This window comes from Phacochoerus africanus, chromosome 12 (assembly GCF_016906955.1).
Source record: "Phacochoerus africanus isolate WHEZ1 chromosome 12, ROS_Pafr_v1, whole genome shotgun sequence".
NCBI lineage: Eukaryota > Metazoa > Chordata > Mammalia > Artiodactyla > Suidae > Phacochoerus > Phacochoerus africanus.
In genome coordinates this window covers 707,647-733,529 of record NC_062555.1, presented here as the reverse complement: position 1 = coordinate 733,529, position 25,883 = coordinate 707,647, and the positions used below count along the sequence as shown (strand labels likewise).

Sequence of the window (25,883 nt, the reverse complement as noted above, 5' to 3'; positions counted from 1 at the left end):
ACCCTGCCCCACACATCTGTCTACAGGCATCCTCTCTGATCTATCACTTTCCTCCAATTGGGCTGTCAGTTCTGCCTCATTTTAGTGACCTTGGCCCTCCTGCTTACCACTGAGCATCGTAATAGAATGCCAAGAACACAGAGAGTTTGGCTCCTCCTTCTACAGGTTTTGAAACCCCTCCTTTACCCTGTTGCTGCAGACAATCATCATATCTGCTTTTTAAATGTGAGGCTTCTCATGGTTCTGTATGTGAGGGGGATGATGCCTGTCTTGGCAGTTTCAAAGCCCATTTCCTCCTACTGGGAATCTAGCTGCTGTGGCTCGCCTCTCATTCCTCAAATTTGTGGAGGTGGGCATGCATCAGGAGAGAAGGTTATGGAAAGCCTGTGCAGGAGTGGCTTGGTCACACTAAGATGCTACATTGGAGCACATAGTTGGGCAGGTGTCCAGTTCATTACTCTGGGCCTGTGTGGGGCGCAAGACTCCTTCTGTGAGTTAATGGCAGCCTCTGAATTCCATTCCCAGAAGCTTTGTTCTTGATGTATTTTTTACAAGAACATGCTGTGAGTTGGGTATGCCTCCTGCCCAGGTCTCTGGACATCTAGGCACTGGGTGATCAGAAAGCAGGTGGCTCAGGCTGAGGAAGCACAGGCTGGCTGAACCTTGCCCTCCCCAATATGTCTTCCAATATTCCTGTCCAAGAAGATACTGTCATTCCTACCTTCTTGCTTGCTGAGCCCAAAGAGGATTTTTTTTGTATTTTATTTATTTATTTATTTATTTATTTAGTCTTTTTGCCATTTCTTGGGCCACTCCCACAGCATAGGGAGGTTCCCAGGCTAGGGGTCTAATCAGAGCTGTAGCCTCTGGCCTACATCAGAGCCACAGCAATGCAGGATCCAAGCCACATCTGCAACCTACACCACAGCTCACAGCAATGCCAGATCCTTAACCCACTGAGCAAGGCCAGGGATTTAACCTGAAACCTCATGGTTCCTAGTCAGATTCATTAAACACTGAGCCACGACATGAACTCTGGTATTTTAGACTTGATTAGAAAATTAGTTGTATGTGACTCTGACTTGAGTACATGTTCTGCCCTTAAAAATGTCATCAATGAAGAATCGATGGGCACACAGAGAAAATGGTGATACTATTCTTTTTCAAGAACTTTGTTTATGGCAAAATGGTGTAGCCTATGGCTGACTCCAGTCCAGCCATGGAAGCCCTCAAGATGTTGAGGACACTGTAAGTTCCAGATTGATTTTTTTTTAATCCAGAGAAAATTAAAAACTTAAGAAAACAAAAAGTGTAATATAAATCACACTGGGCATGTTATTTATAACTTAAATTTTCCACTTGGTGTTATATTGTTAAGATTTTTTATTGATAGTTTCCATCCATCCATCCATCAACCCATCTGTCTATCCACTATCATTGATAGTGGCAATCCATACATCTAAACATCTGTCTATCAACTTTGATAGTGTCTGTGTCCATCCATCCATCTTTTGGCATTGAAGGAACATATGGTTTGGATGTTTGATCTCTATTTTGAGCAACCCTGTTATTTTTTTTTTTTGTAGTATGCATTTGCGTTCCTTTTTGTGTATGAAAGCATGGCATATAGTTTTCTTTGAGGTATCATTTATTAGCTGCTAAGGCCAAAGAGAGCCCTCCTATACCAGCCCCTGACACCCCTATGCCTTCATTTTCTCCATAATTTAGTGATAATTAGCCTCATTTTCCTTAAATGTAATGGTTTAACATTTACTGTTTTAATCAGGAAATTGGTGAGTCATTAATTATTTAAAACAAAGGAGAAGGCTCAGGGGCCCTCCAGTGAAAGGCCCCAAGGACATCAGGCCCTGATCTTGGTTATCATTCATCTCATGTGGAAGCTAAAGGCCAAGAGGGGCTTTATTTTCATATGCATCATTAAAAATCCAAATCACCTATTGGACCAGCTCAGGCTTGGTTGTGGTAAGGATTCTAAGCCTCATCTTCCTGTTAGATGTTAGCCTAGTGCTCCACATAAGACAGCAGTGGGCTCACTCTGGGTTCTCTGTCACCCCAGGGAAAACATCTGTCCCTACAGGCTCTTCTGTTTAAAACTCATGTTAGTACCAATATTAAATCCCTTTGAGAAAATTTTTTGTCTGGAATTCTTAAACCTTTGTAGAAAGCTGTGTAAATCCCATACTGTGGTGATACTATTGCATTTTAGAGGCCATGCTGGGAAGTGCAGAGATTCCCCTCCTGCCCAGTTTCCCAGGCTGATGAGAGTGATCCAGAAGGTGGCAGTAGGAGTGTGCAAATCTTCAGTATCTAACTTTCTGTATTGATGCATAAGTTGAGGCTGTTTTCCAGAACCCAGGCTTTGTGGTTGGATTTCTGTGGCTCCTCACACAGGGGCTTGGACTTCCTTGCCTAAAGATTCTGACTATTTTGCTCATAGCCCTTTTTTTCTGGGGCACAGATAGGATCCCTTAGCCTGCTTGGTCAGCAGAGCAGGTCAGTGCAGTGTCTGTCCTCATCTGTTTGGGCAGCAGACTCCAATCCCCCTTTCTCCCCATGGAATCCATGTCACAACCCACCCTCTCCCACCCCTATCTCCCCCCCCCCCCACCTGATGAACCCTCCTGATATCCAGCTCCATCTTGGGATGTGGATCAAGTTGAAAGATATCAACCGTTCATTCCAGCCCTTCCAATGGCAGTTGTGTGATGCTGGGGGCAGATCCAAGGTTCTGGGTGTTCCTCTTTGGATTGGGACTGCTAATACCTCCTCTGAGAGAATATGAAATGATAATGCATTTTATGCCTTGCTGAGTTGGGGGTCCACTGCCTCTTACATAATTGATTATATAATAAAAAATATCAGTAGAAAGGGAAGGTGCCTTTAAATGGAATGCTGTAAATCTGGAGGGATGGTGGCCTCAGAGTTCCCTATAAAGCACCTCCAAATTTTCTGCTAGGAGATGAAACTTACAATGAAAGTGGAGGTATTCTCAGATAATTAATGAGATGGCAGTCAGAGTCATCACTGTCCCCACTGTGTAAATACTTGTCTACTCTTTCTCTAGATATTTGCTTTTCTAGCCAAATCCATGGCATATGGACATTGCCAGGTTTAGGAATAAAAACTGAACCACAGCTATGACCTATACCATATCTGTGGCAATGCTGGATCCTTAGCCCACTGCACTGAGCTTGGGATTGAACCTGCACCACCACAGTGACCATTGTGCCACAGCAGGAAGGCCCAGCTTTTACCTGTTCACACAGTTTGGTCACATAGTTTGTCTAGGAAATGACCAAAGGGAAAGCTAGATAAGAGATCTTGTCAGCTGTTACTTATTCTTCATTTCTACTACTTTAATTTATGAAAAGAACTGACAAATTAGTCCATGTATTATGTGATTAAATGATTTGAAAGTTGGGAGTTCCCCCTGTGGCATTAACAGGGTCAGAGGTGTCTCTGGACCACTGGAACACAGGTTTGATCCCTGTCCAAAGTGGTGGGTTAAAAGATCCAGCAGTTTTGCAACTGTAGCATAGGTCACAACTGTGGCTCAGATCAGATAGCTGGCCCAGGAACTCCACATGCCTTGGTGGCCAAAAAAGAAAAAAAAAATGATCTGAAAGGTATGCTTGGGCTGAAGAAGAGTAAAGCATGAGGGTGCCTGGTTTAAAAATTCATTACAAAGTAGCTTTGCTAAAGTGACAATAAAAGGGCCTTCCTGCTGAGGATAGTTTCTTGCGAAGTGATGCTTACTGATGTGCCTCCTTTGCTGGCCCAGCGGCTTGAGGCATGTGCTTTGTATAAGGATGGTTTCAATCTTCCCAGCCTGCTCTTACCCCAGCCACACTTAATGATTCCAGAAGGTCCTCTCTGGCCAGCATCCGATCCTCTGCTTTTCTCTGGGCCTGCCTGAAATTGTGATACCAATGGGGGAAATTAACTCACCTCTAAGGAGGGTGTGAATCTCCAAAAGATCCCAGAAGGTTCCTGTCCATTACCATGGCCTTGTCAGTGGCAGAGGACCACTAGCTCTGCCTTAAATGTCAGCGGGATGCACAGTTGTCCCACCACTTCACCACAGAAACCATGGCCTGTTGTCATGCTTTTCTTGTTTGCAAAGTGTTACTGATTGGAAAAATAAATTCAGGGACACTCTGGACTTCCTTAGTGTTTAAATATTCAAAATCACTAGCTCATGGCCTTCAACCTCTTTGGATCAGGTTGTCCTTCCTGGCAAAGGTCACCCATAGTATTCACCATGGTGTATATACACATCCCTTCATGGGTTTCCCATGACAGAATTTTTATGTTTGCCACCATAAGTATAGACTTATGGGTCTCTGCCAATAGCAGAAAGCATTATTTAATTGGGATGAGGGCATTTGGAAACCCCCCAGTCACAGTTTGTGTGGTAGAGGCTGGAAGGTACACAGAAGGCACATGAACAGCTGAGAGGCCTGGACACAGCTCCATGCAACTTACAGGACTCCTGGCAATGTCTGTTTATTGTGGGTATTTTAAGTGCATTGTAAAGAAATCTGTGGTGATGTGAAATGTGCCTCTTGTGCAAGGAAGGGCCTTCTCAGAAACTGTGGTTTCTTTCAGAACATCCTGCCTTTTTACTAAACTCAGCTACAAGCCTCAGAACTTGGGTGTCTGTCCTCAATTGGATATGTGCATCCAGCTCCATGTCCTGCATAGGGTGATCAGGTAGTCCCCTTTGGCACCAGAACCTCCAAGTGCTTTGTCATTTCACCCCACCCCACCCTGGTGTTCTTCTTGATTTTTCTGGGAGGAAGTCAAGAGCAAGCTGGATCGAAATCTCCCGAGGACTGTGGGTGGACAGAAAGGCAGGGGGAGGTGATGTGAACAGGTCATATAATTCAACCTGTGCTGTGGACGCTTATCCCTTGGCCTCCAGACAGCTCTCTAACAATATCTGTTGCAGATGGTGTCATATTTACCATGTGATCAAGCTTTGTCTAGCTGCTTCCTACCCTTACAACATCTTACAGAACAGCCACTGTTGACAGCTCCCTCTTCCAGGGCCCAGAACAAATTTGGAAAGTAATTGTTTCACTGACATAAGATTCTCTTTCCATCTTGTTGTGAATCAGAACAGCCTTATCCAACCTCTTCTGGCTTCTGTGCTGTGGGCTGGCCCCTTCCATAGACACACTTGGCCCCAAAGCACCAGGTTTGGTGACCTGCTGTGAATTATGTGAGTTAGCTGGACACACAGACATGGCCCAGTGTGGCCCTCATGGTCAGGCAGAGATTTCTCCATGTTCACAGTGTGATGGGCTGTGTTCTGTCCCCCAGTATCCATATCTTGGGTCCTTAAGCCCAGCACCTGAATGTGAATGTATTTGGGGAGGAAGGCATTTAAAGAGGTGATGAGGAGAAACTGAGGTCACCAGGGTGGGCCCTGACCACATAGGACCAATTACGGAGACAGCCTCTTTGTCCCTTCTTTCAGGGCGTTGGACTGCTCAAACTTTATTGGCAACAGTGATTGATTATCGACAGCTTTTTGCTACACATTACATCACAGTGTTAAAAGTACATTGGTTAATTATTACATGGTATAGCAGCCATTCATCATGTTTTAAGATCTTTGTTTTAACTAAAGTTAGTGGGTACAATTTAGGGGCAATTAGGTACAATACATCATGTTTAAATATCTCTATCTTACCTAAACTTAGTGAGTACAATTTAAGGGCAGTTAGGTACAAGACATCATGGAAAGGAGGAGACAGTACAAATCATCCCATGGCCAGCCAGTCCTTACAATTTGAAGAGTTCACAGACACAAGAATTTGGCATTCACAAATCTTGTTTTTAGACTGGTGCTTATCTTTACAGCATTATGGCAGGGAGACAGTGTAAGAAAATATAAAGCAACTTAACTAGATATCACTTAAAAGATTCTATAATTCATAGCTAGCTGTCTTTTGGCCAAGACTAATATATGTCTAACTTCTATGAACCTCATTAAAATCCTAACCCTAAAGTTAACTATATAACTAGTTAATAGATAAACACAATGTTTTAATTAATTTGGATTTAAATAGGGGAAAGTCCTTTAGGATGAAATTCTCATTATATTATTGTTGTAACTTCATTAAATCACAAATCACCACAGGAAAATAAGAATGGGAAATAGTAATAATAAGTAAATAATCAGGAAAGACTGAGGAAAACTGAATAGCAAGTGAATAACAGAAAAGACTAAGTTATCCATGGAACAATCCCCACTCAGCAACACAAAATGGAAATTATTTCCTGGGAAATTTAGTTTTCCACCGATGTCAGCAGGCAAGCCTTACTGTCTTCCGGGGTCTGTCCTCAGAATTGTGCAGTACAGGCAGGCATCCCCTTGTTTAGGAACCTGCCCTCGGAATTGTACCATTCAGACAGGCCCCTTTTCCTGATTAGGAGCTAGTCCTCAGAACTGCACCATTCAGGCAGGCCTCTTTTTCTGATTAAGAGACTGCCCTCAGAATTTCACCTTTCAGGCAAGCTCCCTTCCTCGGCTTCTTGTATCTTCTCAGCTCTCCACACAGGGGGAAGCTGGATTAGCTTGGATGGTCCATGGGACATAGGTTCAAGTCAGGAAGCTCATTGTTCTGCCCAGCCCTGAGTGTCTGGAGGGAGGGAAAGTCTCGGACCCCCTTGGGAGGTGTGTGTGTGATTTCAGCTGGCAGAGGACAGTCAGCAGGAAGCATGTACTCAGGGGTGCATGTGACCTGGCATTCCAAAGGATTGCCCATGAGTGTTTGTGCATTGCTAGAGAGAGAGAGAGAAAGAGATAGAATGTGTGTGTGTGTGTGTGTGTGTGTGTATGTGCTTATACGTGTACTTTTATGTGTTTATGTACATATGTTTGTGTATGTTTTCATGTTTTATGTTTATGTGCATATGTTTGTGTGTGTGTTTATGTATTCATGTTTATGTGCATGTCTCTGTGTGTGTGAGTGTGCCAGGGAACACATGTATGGGGCTGGGGCAAGGGCAGAGGTGGGCATTAGGCACCAACAGGTGGGATGTGGTAGCTGTTGGCTTGAGAGGGGACACTAGTTGTTGCTGGGGAATCCAGTTGTCTGGCTCTGAGAGGCATGGGGTGAGGTCCTCACAGGGGCAAAATGTAACCTGGGGAAAAAAGGATGGGGCATCTGGACAACAGTGAGGGGATAGACTAAGACTCAAGGACTCTGGGTCAGAGATTAATCCAGACTGATCTAGAAGGTGAGGCACAGGGCAGAGACAAGAATTCCTCATAGGAGTGTGTCCTGCCCCTTGGGGAAGGAAGACTGGAGGAGCTGGGCAGGGGCAGGGGTTGTGGGGGGATCCTTTTGGCTTTGGTCTATTTCTTAGGTCAGGTGTCTGCACAGAGGCCATCCTGCAATTATTCATCTGTTGATGAGCACCAGATTCCCTGAGTCTACCTTCTTTGTGAACTTGACTTCATGGTCAGTACCTTCCTTTGCACCAAAAGTCCTGCAGCCTTTCCACTGCTGTAGCCATGAACTCACCCACAGGTAAAAATCCTTTGGAGTGCTTTGTTTTTCCTTAGAGGGCTTTATTTCGTCCACCTTCCCCAGAGCCCCAGCCTCAAGATGGAAGGAAGGACACTCTGTTCAAGTCTCTCCCCACTACTTTTTCACAGAGACATAGACCTGTGCTTTGAGCTTTGTCACTCTGGGTATTTTCACTTACTTAATTTTTTTAATGTGTGTGTGGGGGAGTGGGGGGTGGGTTTAGGGCAACATCCATAGCATATGAAGGTTCCCAGGCTAGGGGTTGAATTAAAGCTGTAGCCACTGGCCTACACCACAGCCACAGCAACATGGGATCTGAGCTTCATCTGCAACCTACAGGACAGCTCAGCAATACCAGATTCTTGTTTTTCCTGTTTACGGCTGCACCCATGGCATATGGAGGATCCCAGGAAAGGAGTACAATCAGAGCTATAGCTGCTGGCCTACACCACAGCTCATGGCAAGGCAGGACCCATTGTGTGAGACCAGGGATCAAACATGCATCCTCAAGGATACTAGTCAGATTCATTTCCACTGAGCCATAATGGGAACTCCTGCTTTGTTTATTTTTAAAAGCACCTCAGAACCTAGATTTTACTCTGAAAAAATTATATAGAGTCTTTCAAATCATGTCCCTCTCTATGGAGGTTAAACTCTTTTGCCCTTGTAACTGTCAATGTTCAGCATAGGGGCAAACTGACAGTTAATTGGGAAATCTTAACAAAGGCAGTTGTCCACAAAGACCTGGACATAAAGAGCCTCTTCTCTTTTCTTGATGACTGTCCAGTGTTTTATAATTTGTCTGTGCTGAGGGTGCCCTGGGATTCTATGGAGACGAAATAATGTGTTACTTACACAGCAAGGACTCAGGAGCCTGGCTGAGATTGAACCTCCACCATTTCCTAGATACAGGACCTTGGGGTATTTGCATGAATCTTAGGGCTCAACTTCCTCATCTGGAAAATGGGAATAATAATGATTATTATTATATTATATTTTAATATAAAATTATATTGTAGTTACTGATAATAATAATAATCACATAAATAATAGTGATTGTAATAATACTCTCCATTAACAGTTGTGGTGAAGGTAAATACTGTTAGCACATCTTCAGGTATATTAGGAGTAAATAAATGTCAACCATGACTGTGTCATTATCATGATCATATGTCATCATTATATTCACCATCACCATCATGAACAACACTGTCATCACCACCATCACCATCATCACTACCTTCACCACATCATCACCATGATCAATACTAATACCACCACCACCATCATTACCACCACAATCAGCAGCAGCACCAACATCATCATATCACCATCACCACCACATCATATCACCATAATTATCCACATCCCCATAACCACCACTGTCATCATCACCATCAATGCCCCACCATCACACCCCACTAAGATCATAGTTCTTTAACGGACAAGAAGACTTATTTTTGGGAGGAACCCATTCAGCCCATAACAGCATTTTTATCTATATCATATATGTTCCTCAAAGCATCACTATAAGTTATGTAGTTTCCCTGGTTTCCATTATAGAAACAGGACTGCAGGGTTGGTTGTTATGTTTGCCCAGGTTCAAAATTAGAGTATGCAGTTGCGTTACAAGCCCAAGTCTTTCTGACTTCCAAGTTCCTGCTCCTTCTAGAAGTTTCTCAGTGGGGCCCTCTTGGCAGTAGGAGCTTCTTTGTGCACAGACGGTCTATACACCACACTGGCTCGGCATCCCCAGCCCTGTCCACTAAGTGACAGTGGACACCAGTCTCTGGGCTTATCCACACATTCTACACAGATCCCCTGGGAGATTATTTCCAGACTGTGCTCTCCTCAGCAATCACCTGCTGGTGGAATATTTCCTGCTAGGCATGGAGGGTGGTGGGGAGGCTCAGGCCCTCTTTGGATGCTAAGATCTAGGAAACTTGAGTTTGGGTGTCTGAGTCATTGGAACCAAGGTCAGCAATGATTTCTGGAGCAGAAATTGGTGAGCTACACACTGCAGTCTTGGTCTCACCTGGTCTAGCTCATTTGTGGTGTCAGAGTTTCTGGATATTCTTCTCACTCAGCAAGGGTGGGTGGGAGTGCGACCTGAAATCACTGAATTGCACAGCTGGCCCCACCCCACCTCAAGCCCTGAGAGGTGCTCTGAGTATTCCTCAATAATTCAGCCTTTGCCATTGGTGAGAGACAGACTCAAATTCAGGTATTTGGCATCAGCTTTCCCAGCAGGGGAATACAGGGTGCCTGCTGAATTAACCTCATTGTTTGGAGCAGCTGGATCATCTTATACAGCAGAAAGGAGCTCACCCAGCCAAGGCAGAGGCTGAGCAAGAGAGTAGGGTCTTTTGTATCCTTGAGTGAGCAGAATCTCCCTGCAGAAAAATGATTTCAGCCTCACAGCCAAGTGAGAGCTCACAGTTTTTGAATGCTTCTACTGTGACCCAGCTCTTGTTGATGGCTCTGCAGTAGAATAGGGTTTTAATTTGATAAATATTAGAAGCCATGGTCAGAAGTGGATTTCATCTCCCATTTTTCTTCCTGGATAACTGGCAGGTCTCACATAAGGGACCTGGGGCCATGACCAAGTCGTGTCATTCTGGTTCTTAGCAGCACTGCTATGTTTTGAAAAGTGTTCATGATTAGTTTGCAGGTGCCATCTGTACTGTGAAACTTTTTCATAAATTAAGTTTTATGGCAACTGGTAGGATTTCAGAAACAAAATGTTTATCACAATTGCCTTACTTTATGGTTTGGCAGAGCTGGCATCATTCTCTTTAGAGCTCTTAGTTTCTGAGTGAGGCAGGAGGGGGCACAGACACTTGTGCCCTGGTCGTTCCCATTGGTGAGGTTGTGAGAGGGCATGTCCATCTGCATCTGTGGTGTCAGTTGACAGAATTTGGCATGAAAGTCAAGCCACAATGTGATTTGCTTGAGCTTTGGCCCTCTGTTCTTTGGACCAGCTGCAATGGCATCACCTTGAAACTTGTGAGAAATACAGCTTCTGGGGACCAACCCATACCCACTGCCTCAGACACTCTACTGGGAGGGGGAGGGGTGACAATATGTATTTCAACAAGCATGCAAGTTGGACAAGCTCTACATAAGTGAGAGAACTGTCTGAGGCTGTTAGGGCTGACTAGGGAACATGGTCAGTCCCAGAGAGTAGAGCTAAGGGTGAGAGTGGAGACCACAGAAACAGTGAGTCAACATGAGTTGTCCCTCTTCTATGTACCAAAGTGACGAGAAGGTCATACTTTTTTCACCCTGAAAATCTGGGGGCTCCAGGGCACAGAGAAGCAGGATGGAAGCATTTCTGGCATCTCAAGCCGTATGCCCAGCTGGTCTCCTACATCACGAACAAGGTGTATTTGTCCCTCTGCTGCACAAGTGCACCTGAGGCAGCCCAGATGTCACAAGTGTGGGTTGCAAAGCAGCAGATTCTGTGTTCCTTTAACCAGAGCCTGAAGGATGTCCTAAAATATAGGCTGTTCCAGCTGGTGAGTGATGGCTGGGCAGTAAGTTCTTGGATGAGGAATGACTTCTGTGGAGTACCCCCAGGTCTTGGGTAAGGGCATCCACTATCTTTAGGTACTGATCCTGCTTAAAGTCTGGGCACTGGTGGGGGAGGGCCATTAATGAGCTCCAAGTTTGGCTTGGGTCCAGAAATTAGTCTTATCAAAAAAATTAGGGACTTTCTGTTTTGGCTCAGTGGGCTGAGGACCCTACATAGTGTCTGTGGGAATGCAGCTTCAATCCCTGGCCTTGCTCAGTGGGTTAAGGAGCCAGCATTGCTGTGAGCTCTGTTGTAGGTTGCAGATGTGGCTTGGATACAGTATTTCTGTGCTTGTGGCCAACAGCCATAGTTGCCATCAATCCCTGGCCCAGGAACTCCCATGTGCAGCAGGCGTGGCCTTAAAAAACTCAGTTTCCTATCTTGAGGTTTCAGCTAATTTGGTTATGATTTGAGGGCTGTTGTGAAAATTTTAGCCATTTGTGTTCTCACTGTGGATTTGACAAATTTGTTGAAGAGAACCTGGGGTGGAAGCAAAGCTTGTGTCTGACCCAAGTTGTTGTCAGAAGGACTTGTGAGCCCTGGGCATGCAGGATAAGGCTCACTTCTGTCTCCCTGAGTCAGACTTCCTATCCATGGGTGCAGGGAATCCCATGGTCACCCTCCTCTTATCTGTATCATGATGCCTGGACTCATGATGGTGGGCACTATGAGCTGCAGGGGCCAGTCATGTGCTCTTGGGGCTGACATGTGAAGTGCAGGGCATGTGCCTCAGACAGTCCTATCTGCACAATGTGTGCCTCAGTCCTTGCCCTTTGGAGCCTGGGTTTGTTGCACCCTGAAATACAGTGTTTCTGCATGATCTATTAAGACAGTAACACTGGTAGGTGAAAATGTGGGGATGTCTACCACTGCCACACATGTTGCTGTTACCAAGTGATGGTATTCATTTCTGCTTCATTGGCAGTGAGAGCCTATGAATGTGGAACCATGGGTGGCATCTGGATAATTAAAGGGGGTGACTCTGAGGTCAGAGACATCATGGGCCAAGACAGCACCTTGTCTGCACATTCCTAGGTCTGACAGTGACTTTGATGCTGAGTTTTGGGGCTCCCTGTTTGGGTGAAAGGTATTGAACCAGGGAGAAGTTTTGCCATGGAGGAAAACATGGGATGCCACCAGGGAGTCATTTGATTCCCCTTCTGTTCTTAGTTTGCACATCTGTAATGTGTATTAATTTGAGTTCCCTCGTGGTTCAGTGGTTAAGGATTGTCATTGTCACTGCTGTGGTTCAAACTCCCTGACCTGAAACATCCTCATGATTCAGGAACAGCCAAAAATTTGGGAGATCCATTGAAAAGCCCCTCTTTGGGGGCCTGCTCAGGACCAGCCACTTACTTGGCCTGGCCCATGTGCACAAGTTGGTCAAGGATCTGTTCCGATGGAGTGTATGGTCCAGTGGGAGGCAACAGGCCAGGAAGAGCACAGATCATTGGAGGCTGATGATTTCTATAAAGATGATAAAACAGAGCAAGACCAGGTAGTGCAGAGCCTACACCCAGTCCAAAAGCATCTGGAGGGGATGACGCAGGCCTATCCTCCTCACCCCAACCCTGAAAACTGAACAAGAAGAGGTGAACATAGGCAAGACTCTGTCCTGGCTTTCAGAGCAGCCAGCACATGCATCCTTCTGGTGTCCCATCCAGGGACTGCCGGGAGCTGAGGAAGGGACATCAGACAGACTCAGTCTATCATGGTCACTGTGGGAGCCTGTGTGGGAGCCCAGCTTTGAAGTCAGGGGATATTAAGACCCTCCTCTTGAGTGACGCTGGGGCTACTTTGAGGTATACCACAGAGCCACACACTTAGCAGAAGGCCTGGCAACGGGCAATGTTGCCTCAGTTTCTCCAGGGTTACCTCTCACTGCCACCAGGCATCATTGTGACATCAGTTCATTCCTTTCCTTGGGCCACCATCCTGCCAGGTGATGGGCTGTACAGGGCTGAGCCAGGTCTGGAGCTGGCCACACTGAGGCAGTATGGTGGGAGCTGTCTGCCTTAGATAATTTCAGTAAGACACAGCAGGCTACTTATGAAACATGGAAAAAAGAGAAAAAAAGGCATTTGTGTTTCTGAGCCTGTTTCCCTCTGTAGCCACAAGCTGTAGCCATCAGGGCTGTGGGGAACAGGTTTTCTTTGCTCCTGTTGAGGGATATAATGGAACCAGGGGCATTTTTTATAAGATTTTTTTCAACTATTCTTTCCCCAATACACTTTTTTTTTTTTTTTTTTTTTGCCTGTACAGCTTGGTGACCTAGGTACACATACCTGTACACATTATATTTTCTCACATTATCCTGCTCCATCATAAATAATTAGACATAGTTCCCAGGGCTATACAGCAGGATTTCATTGCTAATCCATTCCAAAGGAAATAGTTTGTATCTATTAACCCCAGGCTCCCCAACCACCCTACTCCCTCCACCTCCCCCTTGGCAACTCCAAGTCTATGATTTTCTTTTCTGTGTAAAGGTTCATTTGTGCCTTATACTAGATTCCAGGTATGTGATATCATATGGTATTTGTCTTTCTCTTTCTAAACTTACTTCACTCAGTATGAAAGTCACTGGTGTCATCCATGTCGCTGCAAATGGCATTATTTCCTTCCTTGTTATGGCTGAGTAGTATTCCATTGTGTATATATAACACATCTTCCTAACCCAATAATCTGTTGAAGAACACTCGGGTTGTTTCCATGTCTTGACTATTGTGAATTGTGCAGCGATGAATGTGCAGGGGTATGTGTCTTTTTTAAGGAAACTTTGGTCTGCATATATGCCCAAGAGTGGGATTGCTGGGTCGTATGGTAGTTCTATGGATAGATTACTAAGGTAACTCCATACTGTTCTCCATAGTGGTTGTACCAGCTTACATTCCCACCAACAGTGCAGGAGGGTTCCCTTTTCTCCACACCCTCTCCAGCATTTGCTGTTTGTGGACTTATGAATGATAGCTATTCTGAATGGTGTGAGGTGGTATTTCATGATAGTTTTGATTTTTATTTCTCTAATACAAAGGGATGTTGAATATTTTTTCTTGTGCTTGTTGGCCATCTATACATCTTCCTTGGAGAAATGTCTATTCAGGTCTTTTGCCCATTTTTCCATTGGGTTGTTGGCTTTTTTGCTGTTGAGTTTTATAAGTTGCTTGTATATTCTAGAGATTAAGCCCTTGTGAGTTGCATCATTTTTAAACTATTTTCTCCCATTCTGTACGTTGTCTTCTTGTTTTCATTTTACTTTCCTTTGCTGTGCAAAAGCTTGTCAGTTTGATTAGGTCCCAGTGGCTTATTTTTGCTTTCATTTCTGTTGCTTTGGGAGACTGACCTGAGAAAACTTTTGTAAGGCTGATGTCAGAGAATATTTTGCCTATGTTCTCTTCCAGGAGTTTGATGGTGTCTTGTCTTATATTTAAGTCTTTCAGCCATTTTGAGTTTATTTTTGTGCATGGTGTGAGGGTGTGTTCCAGTTTCATTGATTTGTATGCAGCTGTCCAGGTTTCCCAGCAACACTTGCTGAAAAGACTGTCTTTTTACTGTTTTATATTCTTGCCTCCTTTGCCAAAGATTAATTGACCATAGGTGTCTGGGTTTATTTCTGGGTTCTCTCTTCTGTTCCATTGGTCTGTCTGTCTGTTTTGGTACCAGTACCACACTGTCTTGATGACAGTGGCTTTGTGATGTCGCCTGAAGTCTGGGAGAGTTATGGCTCCTGCTTGGTTTTTGTTCCTTAGGATTGCTTTGGCAATTCTGGGTCTTTTGTCGTTCCATATAAATTTTTGGATTGTTTGTTCCAGTTCTTTGAAAAATGTCATGAGTAGTTTAATAGGGATTGCATTGAATCTGTCGATTGCTTTGGGTAGTATGGCCATTTTTACAATATTAATTTTTCCAATCCAGGAACATGGAATATCTCTCCATTTCTTTACATCTTCTTTATTTTCCTTGATTAATGTTTTGTAGTTCTTGGCGTATAAGTCCCTTACCTCCTTGGTCAGGTGCATTCCCAGGTATTTGATTTTTTGGGGTGCAATTTTAAAAGGTATTGTATTTTTGTATTCCTTTTCTAATATTTCATTGTGAGTATACAGTCTGATTTCTGAATGTTAATCTTATATCCTGCTCCTTTGATGAATTTGTTGATCAGTTCAAGTAGTTTGGAGGGTGAGTCTTTTGGCCTTTTCTATATATAGTATCCTGCCATCTGAATACAGTGAGATTTTTACCTCTTCTCCTCCTATTTGGATGCCATTTATTTCTTCTGTTTCTCTGATTGCTGTGGCTGGGACTTCCAATACTATGTTTAATAGCAGTGGTGAGAGTGGACATCCTTGTCTTGTTCCAGATTTTAGTGGGAAGGATTTCAGCTTTTCTCCACTGAGTATTATATTTGCTGTGGGTTTGTCATTAATGGCTTTTGTTATGTTATGTCCCCTCTATACCCACTTTGGTAAGAGTTTTGATCATGAATGGATGTTGGACTTGGCCAAATGCTTTTTCTGCATCTGTTGAGATGATCATGCAGTTTTTGACTTTTATTAATGTGGTGTATGACATTGGTTGATTTGTGTATATCGAATCATCCTTGTGAACCTGGGATGAGTCCCACCTTGTCGTGGTGTACGATCTTTTTTATATGTTGTTGGCTTCAGATGGCTAAAATTTTGTTGAGAATTTTTGCCTCTATATTCATCAACGATATTGGCCTGTAGTTTTCTTTTTTGGTGGTATCTTTGTCTGGTTTTGGAATTAGGGTGATGGTGGCATTATAGAATATTTTTGGGAGTGTTCCTCCTTCTTCAAACTTTTTAAAAAGTTTAAGGAGGATGGGTATAAGTTCCTCTTTGTATGTTTGGTAGAATTCGACTTTGAAGCCATCTGTTCCTGGACCTTTATTTGAAGGGAGTGTTTTTATGACATATTCAGTTTCATTTCTAGGAATCATTATGTTCAGTTGATCTATTTCATCTTGATTCAGTTTTGGCAGGCTGTACGTCGCTAGAAAGTTGTTGATTTCTTCCAGGTTGTCAAATTCTTTGGCATACAATTGTTCATAGTATTCTCTCTCTCTCTCTCTCTCTCTCTCTCTCTCTCTCTCTCTCTTTTGTATTTCCGTAGTATCCGTTGTGACTTCTCCTTTTTCATTTATTATTTAGTGTATTTCATTTTTTTTTATGTGCTCTTCTTGGTGAGTCTAGCCAGTGGTTTATCAATTTCTTTACTTTTTTCAAAGAACCATCTCTTGGTTTTATTGATTTCTTCAATTGTTTTTTTAATCTCTAGTTTACTGATTTCCTCTTTGATCTTTATGATTTCCTTCCTTCTGCTGAATTTAGGATTTCTTTGTTCATCCTTTTCTAATTCATTTAGGGGTTGGGTTAAGTTGTCAATTTCAGATTTTTCTTCTTTTTTGAGGGAGGCCTGTATTGCTATGAATTTCCCTCTGAGCACTGCTTTTGTGGCATCCCATAGGTTTTGACTGATTGTGTCTTCATTATCATTTGTCTCGCTGTATTTTTTTTATTTCCTTCTTGATGTCCTCATTTCCCCATTGGTTTTTTTTAGTAGCAATTTGTTTAGTCTCCATGTAGTCAGTTTTTCTCTCATTTCTTTTCCTGTGGTTGATTTCTAGTCTCATGCCAGTATGTTCAAAGAAGATACTTGAAATAATTTCTAGACTCTTAAATTTGTTGAGGTTAGCTTTGTGTCCCCGTATGTGATCAAATCTTGAGAATGTTCCATGCATACTTGAGAAGAAAGTACATTCTGATTTTTTGGATGTAAAGTCCTGAAAATATCAGTTAAGTCTAACTTTCCTCTTGTGTCCTTTATGATCTCTGTGGCCTTATTAAGATTTTCTGTCTAGAGGATCTGTCCATGGATGTGAGTGGTGTGTTAAAGTCTCCTACAGTGATTGTATTCCCATTGATTTCTCCTTTCATGTCTGTTAGTATTTGTTGAAAGTATCTGGGTGCTCCCATATTGGGGGCATATATGTTGATGATTGTAATAGCCTCTTCTTGAATGGATCCATTAACCATTAAATAGTGTCCATCTTTGTGTTTCTTTATGGCCTTTTTTTTAAAAAGTCTATTTTGTCTCATATGAGTCTTTCAACTCCTGCTTTCCTGTCTTGTCCATTGGCATGAAATATCTTTTCCCATGCCCTCACTTTCAATCTATGTGTGTCCTTTGCCCTAAAGTGAGTTTCTTGTAGACAGCAGATTGAAGGCTTTTTCTTTTTTATCCAAGCTGCCACTCTGTGCCTTTTGATTGGAGCTTTCAGTCCATTGACATTTAAGGTGATTATTGATAGGTACATATTTATTGCCATTTTAATACTTGATTTCCAGTTGATTCTGTGTTTCTCTTCTTTTCTTTTCGGGTTGGATGGTTTCCATTTATTTTATGCTTGAGTACTTTTCTTTTCAGTTTTTGTGAATGTAATGTTTGGTTTTGATTTGTGGTTACCCTGATTTTAAGCACACTGCCCTGATTTTTAAGCACATTAAGCCCTTTCTATATCTGTTTGATTTTGCCAGATAGTGATATAGGCTCAAACACATCATTTAAAAAAAGAATCTATATTTTCTTACTTTCCTTCCCCACATTGTATGATTTTGATGTCTTTTTTTTTTTTAACATCTTCATGTTTAGATAACATGCTGGCTAAGTTAATTGATTGCTTTCCAGTTGTGGTTTTCTCCATCCTAATTATTCTTTTTCTCTTTTTTCTATCTCTCTCTGTTTTTAATTTAGAGAAGCCCTTTCAGTATTTCTTTTAGATGGGTTTTGTATTTCTGTACTCTTTTAGCTTTTGGTTGTTGGAGAAATTCTTTATTTCCCCTCTAATTTAAATGATATTCTTGCTGGATGGAGTATTCCAGGTTGCAAATTTTTTCCTTCCAGTTTAAATATATTGTGCCACTCCCTTCTGTCCTGTAGTGTTTCTGTAGAGAAATCAGCTGATAGCCTTATGGGGGTTCCCTTATAATTAATGCTTTTCTTTTCCCTTGCTGCCTTTTGAATCCTGTCTTTACCTTTAAATTTTGCCATTTTTATTATAATATGTCTTAGTGTGGGTCTGTTTGGGTTCAACTTCTGTGGGGCCCTCTCTGCTTCCTTTATCTTGATATCAGTATCCTTTAGATTTTGAAAGTTTTCAGCCATAATTTCACCAAATATATTTTCAATCACCTTCTTATCTTCTTTTCCTTCTAGATTTCCTATTATGCATAGATTGGCTCACTTTATGTTATCTCATAGGTCTCTTATATTGCTTTCATATTTTTTAATTGGTTTTCTCTCTGCTGTCCTGACTGAGTGATTTCTATTATTTTATATTCCACATCACTAACTTGTTCCTCTGCATTATGCATTCTGCTCTTTATTGCCGTAAGTTCAGTTTGTATCTCTGCAAATTAATTTTCTAGTTTTTCTTGGCTCCTCCTTATATTTTCCAGTTCCCTTCTAAAGGAATCTGCATTACTGTTCATATCCTCTCTTAACTCCCTCAGTATTTTCATTACATCCCTTTTGAACTCAATGTCTGTCAGATTGCAGAGGTCTGTTTCATTGATGATTGCTTTAGGTGAATTGTCCTGTTCCTTTACCTGAGAATGGTTTCTGTGCTTCTTCATCTTGCTTGTGTTTTTCCTTTTCTGTGAGTTTGGGAAAGCCATACTGTAGTCTTGTAAGGATACTTCTATTCAAGTGTACCTCTTCATATTTTTTGTACAGTCGCTATTTATTTTTAGTGTTTGAGTTTTAGTGTGACCAGAACCCTTGGTAGTAGCAAAAGTAGGGTATCTGTTCACAAGGTTATGAAAGCAGCAACACCTTGTGTTTGATTGCAATGCCCTCCTCTGAGGTGATTGGAACCACAGGTTGTGCCTGCTCAGTGATCCCTATTGGGAGCAGGCCATGACCATCTCTAGAGTCATCGATAACTGCAGTGGCTTGACCCTGCCACCTGTAGACCATGCATGAAGCAACCTATCTCATTTAGGCCACATATGAGGTGAAGTACAGGCTGCTCCTATTTGCAGCATCCTGGGAAGTGACAGAGATCAGGCATGTGGGTACTGCCCAGAATGTTTGGCAGTGGCAGCAACAGGTCAGGTGTGTTCCTGGGGGTATGAGAGCATGGACAGTTTGTGTTCCATCACAATGCCCTCCTATGTGGTGCCCCTTAGGTGAATGGGGCCACAAGTTTTTATTATTCTGATATTTCTTATTGCAGTGGGCCATACCCACCTCTGGAATCAGGTATAAACTTAGTGGTTTGCCCCTGCCCCTGCTGACCACACAAGAAGCACCCTGTCCCACATAGCCCATGCAAGAAGTGCTGCATCAGTTGTTTCTAGATATAGGATCTTGGGAAAGGACAATGACCAAGTGTCTGGCTGCTACCTAGAGCATTTGACAGTGGCAGCTGCAGGGTGGGTGTGTTCCCAGGGGAGTGAGAGCAAGAGAATATGATGCTTGGTTGCAGTGTCCTTTTTCTTTTTTGACAATCCCTGAGTTGATTGGGATCACAGGATGAGCCCACTCATAAGCCTCCAGTGGTGGAAAGCCATGCCTCCCCCTGGCCTCTGAGATGACCACTGCAGTCTGTCCCTGCCACCTGTAGATAATGCAAGAGGCACCACATTGCACTTATCCCCTTATGCCCTTAGCCCATACAATAGGTGCCTGGCCACTGGTGGCCTGCATGAAAGTGTCTAATCTCCCCTAAACAAGGAAAATTTTTCTAACTGCCCACAGCATCTGCAGAGTCACCCTGCCCTCTAAGCTGAGTGATCCAGAGCATGGAGTTTCCTATTGCAGCCCACCCATCCTCCTCTCCTCTCCCCATCAATGGTGCCTTGCTTCTCCTGTGGGTCCAGACCTTCTCCCAGGTTCCCTCTGCCATTGTGTTCCACTTCTTAGCCCATGGTACACTGCTCCTTAGTCCCTCATGCCATCCCCAGTTCTGTCCCCAGGGCTGACCTTCAAAGCCTGAGTCTCATGCCCAGGCTATAGTGTCCAGGCAGGTGGTTCAGATGATCTTTGCAGCTCTCATTCTGCTTTGCTGTTCTCAATCAAGCTGATGCATTTTTCTCATCAACTTTGAGGTCCCATGGCTCTCACTCTGCTTTTCTCAGTGACTTTGAAGTCCCTCTGACTCAGCCAATCTTTTCACAATTAGGTGGCTTCCCAGGAGGTGGGTTCCTTTTCTCCTTCATAGCTCCCTCTTGGAAATGCTAGTCCTGTCCTTATTCCTTTTCTATCTCTTTTTTCTTTTGTTCTACCCAGTTATGTCAAGAGTTTCTTGCCCTTTTTGGAGGTTTAAGTTCTTCTGCAAGCATTCAGTTGATGGTCTGCATGGGTATTTTACATGTAGATGTGTTTTTTTGATGGTTTTGTGTGTGAAGGTGTGCACAACCTCTTACTCCTCCACCATCTTGCTCCACCCTTAGGTGTATTTTTTCATAACTGGAAAAGGCAACCATTGCCTTGAATTCCTGAAGATCTGTTAACTTATCAAATGCTGCTAGATCTCCTGATGTCACCATTGGTGGTTCCTGAATCCTCAGAGCCATGACAAAGTATGAGGAGCAAAGAAGTTGTTGCATGGCTGTCCCAGAATGTGTGACACACACAGCAACTGTCCTGCTTGAATTGAGTCAGAGGGGCATGATCCTAAAAGGGGTTGTATCTCCTCCCAAAAAGTCAGGTCAGAAGGTAGGCCTGCCATTCTTGACCACACACTTAATCCACTGTATGCACACAGGTACACATAAAAGCATGTATGTGTAGTTGCACATGTGTGTATGCACACATAGAGTTGGTTGATGCAGTTCTGTTCTCTATCCTTGCTTATTTTCCTCCACCCATTTTATCAGTTACTAAGAGAGGAACATTGAGATCTCCAAGCATAACTGTGCCTTAAGTGTCCCTAGAACAGCAGGGGGCAGATGGATGCCCCCTGAGAGAGCTGCCCCAACCCAGGCCAGAGTGGTGACCTGGGTATCTGGGGGTCCCTGTTGACCCCAACCCTTTAGTGGTCTGTGGGGGAGAAGTTTAAGAACAGTCCTTCTGATGGGGTGGACTTGGGGCCACAGAGGAGCATGGCACAACTCCCTGTTTGTGGGCCAGGGATGGGGAAGGGGCTCAGATTGGGCTGGCAGCCAAGGTGGTGATCCTGCTCTGAGCCAATGCTTTCCATAGGCTAGTGGACAAGTTCTGAGAGCACAAGGTGCACAAGCTTAGGCATCCCAATGAGGCAGCCTGGGCTGCAGGAGCTGCTCTCCTGATGCTGACCCCATATCCATGGATGTTCCATGTGTTTTCTGTGTGACCTATGCATATCAGAGATGGATGTGGGGAGGAGGTGCATGCAGAGGAAGGAAGAAGAGAAGGAGAGAGGTGCCACTGGCACCTGGCCAGGCCAGCCCAGGTCAGTGACTACAGGCCTCCCAGGAGGCTTAGCACAGACTGTCATGGACTGATGCCTCGAGCATCCTAGCTGTTACTCTTCTCCATCCCCCACTCTGGCCCACTGGGCAAAGGCTGAATTATGTAGATGATTTGATAGTCTTGAATTTATGTTTGGCTGAGGCTAGGAGGTTTCAGTATATATGACCTCTCAGGAGGCATGAGGGAACCTCAGCTTCAGCCAGCCAGTGGCTCCCTGCCTCTGGGAGCACCCAGTGCATCTTGCAGAGACCTCACATTTCAATGCTCTGCTGCTCCCAACTTGAAATTCTTCATATATTCTAGATCAGGGGTCCTGTATTTTTGTTGTGCCTTAGGCTGTGTGAGTTATATAACCAGTCCTCCCCACACTCCTTACCCAGTAGGGACAAACTGAGCATTCTAGAGCATCCTAAGGGCCATGAGCCATAGGGTGGTCCCTGGAATTGAAAGAGGTGCTGTGGGCAAGAAAGCCTTAATACATCGTTGAGGGGGTACTGAAGAGAACAAGCCTGACTTCTGCCCACCCCCATCAATGGCAACTCAGGGAATCCCAACTCTGTGAGAAACAGCCAAGTCCACTGACATGGCAAAGACCCAGGAAAGAAGCAGGTGCAGGGCTGGTGGGGAACAAAGCATCCACATGCCTTTTCCTCTTGGATCAGAGGAGACAACATCTAGACTGAATTTTAAGAGAAAGTAATAAAGAGGGAATGGCCGGCAGAGGGCCTGGTGAGATAGAGGCACTGTGGTGTCCTCCAGGTAGCAGGGCATGGTCCTGGGTGAGGCATAGGAGGGGTCTCAGGAATCCAGACTGGACCCAGTGAACAGGGCCAGACTTTTCCTCTTCCCTCTGCTTTTGTCCTCCTGCACTGTGTACATTCTCCTGGGATAGTTTCCATTTGCTCCCCAAGTCTTACCAGATGGCTGGAATTTATCAAGCTGAGGGGTTTGACTTTCTCCAGATAGAGGTTTATCTGATATTCCTGGCTAGTGTACGGGGCAGGTGATGTGCTTATACACTCATGATTTCTTCACATGGATCCCACCGCCTAGTCGTCACTTGTCAAATTTTCCCGTCTCTCCAGACTGATGTGCTCAAAGACATGGTGAGACCACATAGTATCATAATAATCCCCACCCTGTCCCTCTTCTTTGCATGGTACAGATGACCTTCATACAGGAATCCTTTTGACCTACACAGAATCCCCAAAATATAACATGATGCTACCTACCATAATCACCACACACACACACACAAACCAGAAAGGGGACAGAGACAGAAAATCAACTCTGCAGATTATTTCCTCCCCTGCCTAAGTGCCTTATAAGCCTTGGGCCACTGGAAGAAGTATGCCTCAGTCCTGAATGTGCTGTTCCCAGCACCATGGGGACAACTTCAGAGGCCACCACTGAGCCTGGGGTTGGAGGAGGGTGGGCAAAACAGCACTCATGGCTCATGGGATCTGGAGACCTAGCTTGGACTTCTTCAAATGGTCCTTAATGATAACATCGATAACGAGGAGAAGGAGCTGGAGAGATGAACTGTTTTCTCTTTTGCTTGTTTTTGGTCTTTTTTTTTTCCTAAGGGCCACCCTCTTGGCAAATGGAAGTTACCAGGCTTGGGGTCAAATAGGAGCTGTAGCGCATGGCCAATGCCACAACCACAGTCACACAGGATCAGAGCCACACATGTGACCTATGCCACAGCTTTTAGCAACACTGGATCCTTTAACCCACTGAAAGAGGCCAGAGATCAAGCCCACATCCTCATTGATATAAGTTGGGTTGTTAACCTACAGAGCCACAATGGGAACTCTGGAACCGTTATTTCTTGAGAGCCATCCCACTTGCCAGACAGCCACACCAGGCCCTTAGGTATCTTCCTAGAATGCAGTTTTGCAAGTGCATTAAGTATGTCTCAGTACAGCAATATTTGGGTGGGGATGAATATGCACTGGGGGCCTACTATGTCTCAGGCACTTTTCTAAGCATTTGAAATGCATTCACTCATTTAGTTGTCACCATAGTAGAGCCAGAGGGGTACAATTGCTATCCCCATTTTGCAGGTGGAAAAAATGAAACATTTGTCCAAATACATGACAACAGTAAGTAGAGAAATTGAAATTTGAATCTCAGTAATCCAATTCTAAGACATGCACTATCACAACCCATACTACCTCTAAGCTGAGAGACAAAAATAAAATGCATACACCCTGTCCTATAGTCTGCTGGGAAAGGATATGTGATTGACTGTCCATAGTGCATTTACTTATTTATTCATTTCACAGACTTTACCTGAAGGATGTCTCACACCAGGTGTGGATGGGAGCATAGGCATAAATTACCCCCACTCTGATGGGGAAGAGAAGCTGAACCAGGTTGGACCCATGCACAGGTGATTCACAATGGAGCAGGAGGCATTGGGACAAGAAGCAGGGACCAGGCACTGATAGCCAAGTAGTGCTTGAACTCTTGTCTGTCTCTAAGGAATACCCAGCAAATACTGAATCCTAAGCAAACTACTGCTAGAACCCTAATTATATCTGAGAATCTCCATTGATTCTCTCCCTTCAGCTTCAGGCCTCCTACCTAGGAATGGAAAGGGAACACTGAAAATGAGGCAGGACCTGGATTCTTACAGCAAAACAGTATGTCAGACAATATCCATGAAATATCAAAGGCATAAGAGGTGGAAGATGTGTTCTCTGAAGAGAGGGCAAAGGAAGACACAGTGGGTGAAGGATCAAGCATTGCCACAAGGTGTGGTGTAGGTCACAGATATTGCTCAGTTCCAGTGTTACTGCAACTGTGGTATACGTCAGCAGCGTTGGCTCTAACTCAGCCCCTGGTCCAGGAACTTCCATATGCTGCAGGTGTTGCCATGTAAAAATAGAACAAAATTTCTCACCCAAAGCGCTTTTAATCAACAGATTATTTTCCTAATTGGATTTAGTTTTCTAGTGTTAGAAATGGCTGCCACATGCTTGGGGTCTAGCAGACCAAGTTCTATTTAAAACAAAATTATAGGCACATATGAGTCCCATAGAAATAGAAATATATTAGAGCTGCTAAAATGTTCCCCTCTCTCCGAAACCCAAATTCATTTTAAATGCAAAGTGAGTATGTCTTCCATCTGGGAGTGTTTATTATGTGAACAAGTCAGTCAGGGATAGGAGACCTAAACACCTAGGATGTGGTGAACAATGTCAAGAGTTACAGCATTTTTATTTTTATTTTACTTTAGGATTTTCTTTTCTGGAAATATTTTATGTATTTATTTATTTTGTGTGCAGTAAATTAACATGATCATAACTCTGGTTGTACACACCTTGGGTTGAAGAAAATTATGATGGAATTGAAGTATTTTTGAGCCTGCCAAAGAACCAACTGATAATAAGTCAGTAATTTATAACCTTCAGTGCTGACATGGGAAAAAATGAATTTCTATTTTTCTTTTTTATGGCTGCACCTGCAGCATATGGAAGTTCTTAGGTTAAGGGTCAAATTGGAGATGCAGCTTCCAGCCAATGCCATAGCCATGGCCATGGCAATGCTGGATCCAAGCTACATCTGTGATCCAAGCTACAGTGCATGATCCTTAACCCACTGAGTGAGGCCAGGGATCAAACCTGCATCCTCTAGGACACTATGTTGGGTTCTTAACCTGCAGAACCACAATGGGAATAGCTTTTTTCCTGACCACTTTTTATGTGAGACTTATTTATTTGTCAGTATTTCATAATACCTCATATTGGCCAACATTTTGTACCCACTTTCATGCTCATAACAATAGAAAGTCACAGCTTTCCATAAAGTCCCTATTTGAATAACAAATTGAGTTTAAAGTTTCATGTTTCCCAGCAAACTCCACACTCAATCCTTAATCAAAATTGGAAAGACTAAATGTTTTATGTATTGGAATATGGCTTTAGCAAATCAGCTAATAAAACCAATAATGAAACAAAATGCCACAAAAGTATGTAAACTAAATAATAATTAAATCTTTAAGTTAAAGATTCTTTTCATAGCTTGACTCATTTTTTAAACCTTATAACTTTTTTTGAAAATATTGAGGTATAGTTGACTTACAATATTCATTTCAGTGTATAGCAAAGTGAATCAGTTATACATATACATATATCCATGTTTTTCAGGTTCTTTTCACATCTAGGTTATTACACAGTATTGAGTAGATTTCCTTGTGCTATACTGTAGGTCCTTATTACCTCTCTATTTTATATATAGTAGTGTGTATATGTCAATCACAA

At 43.4% G+C, this 25,883-nt stretch overlaps 1 pseudogene; it reads left to right on the top strand.

The window, feature by feature from the left end:
* The first annotated feature begins 261 nt into the window (after window positions 1-261).
* LOC125112956 (teneurin-4-like) overlaps window positions 262-25,883 on the top strand; it is a 54,994-nt pseudogene continuing 29,372 nt past the window's right edge.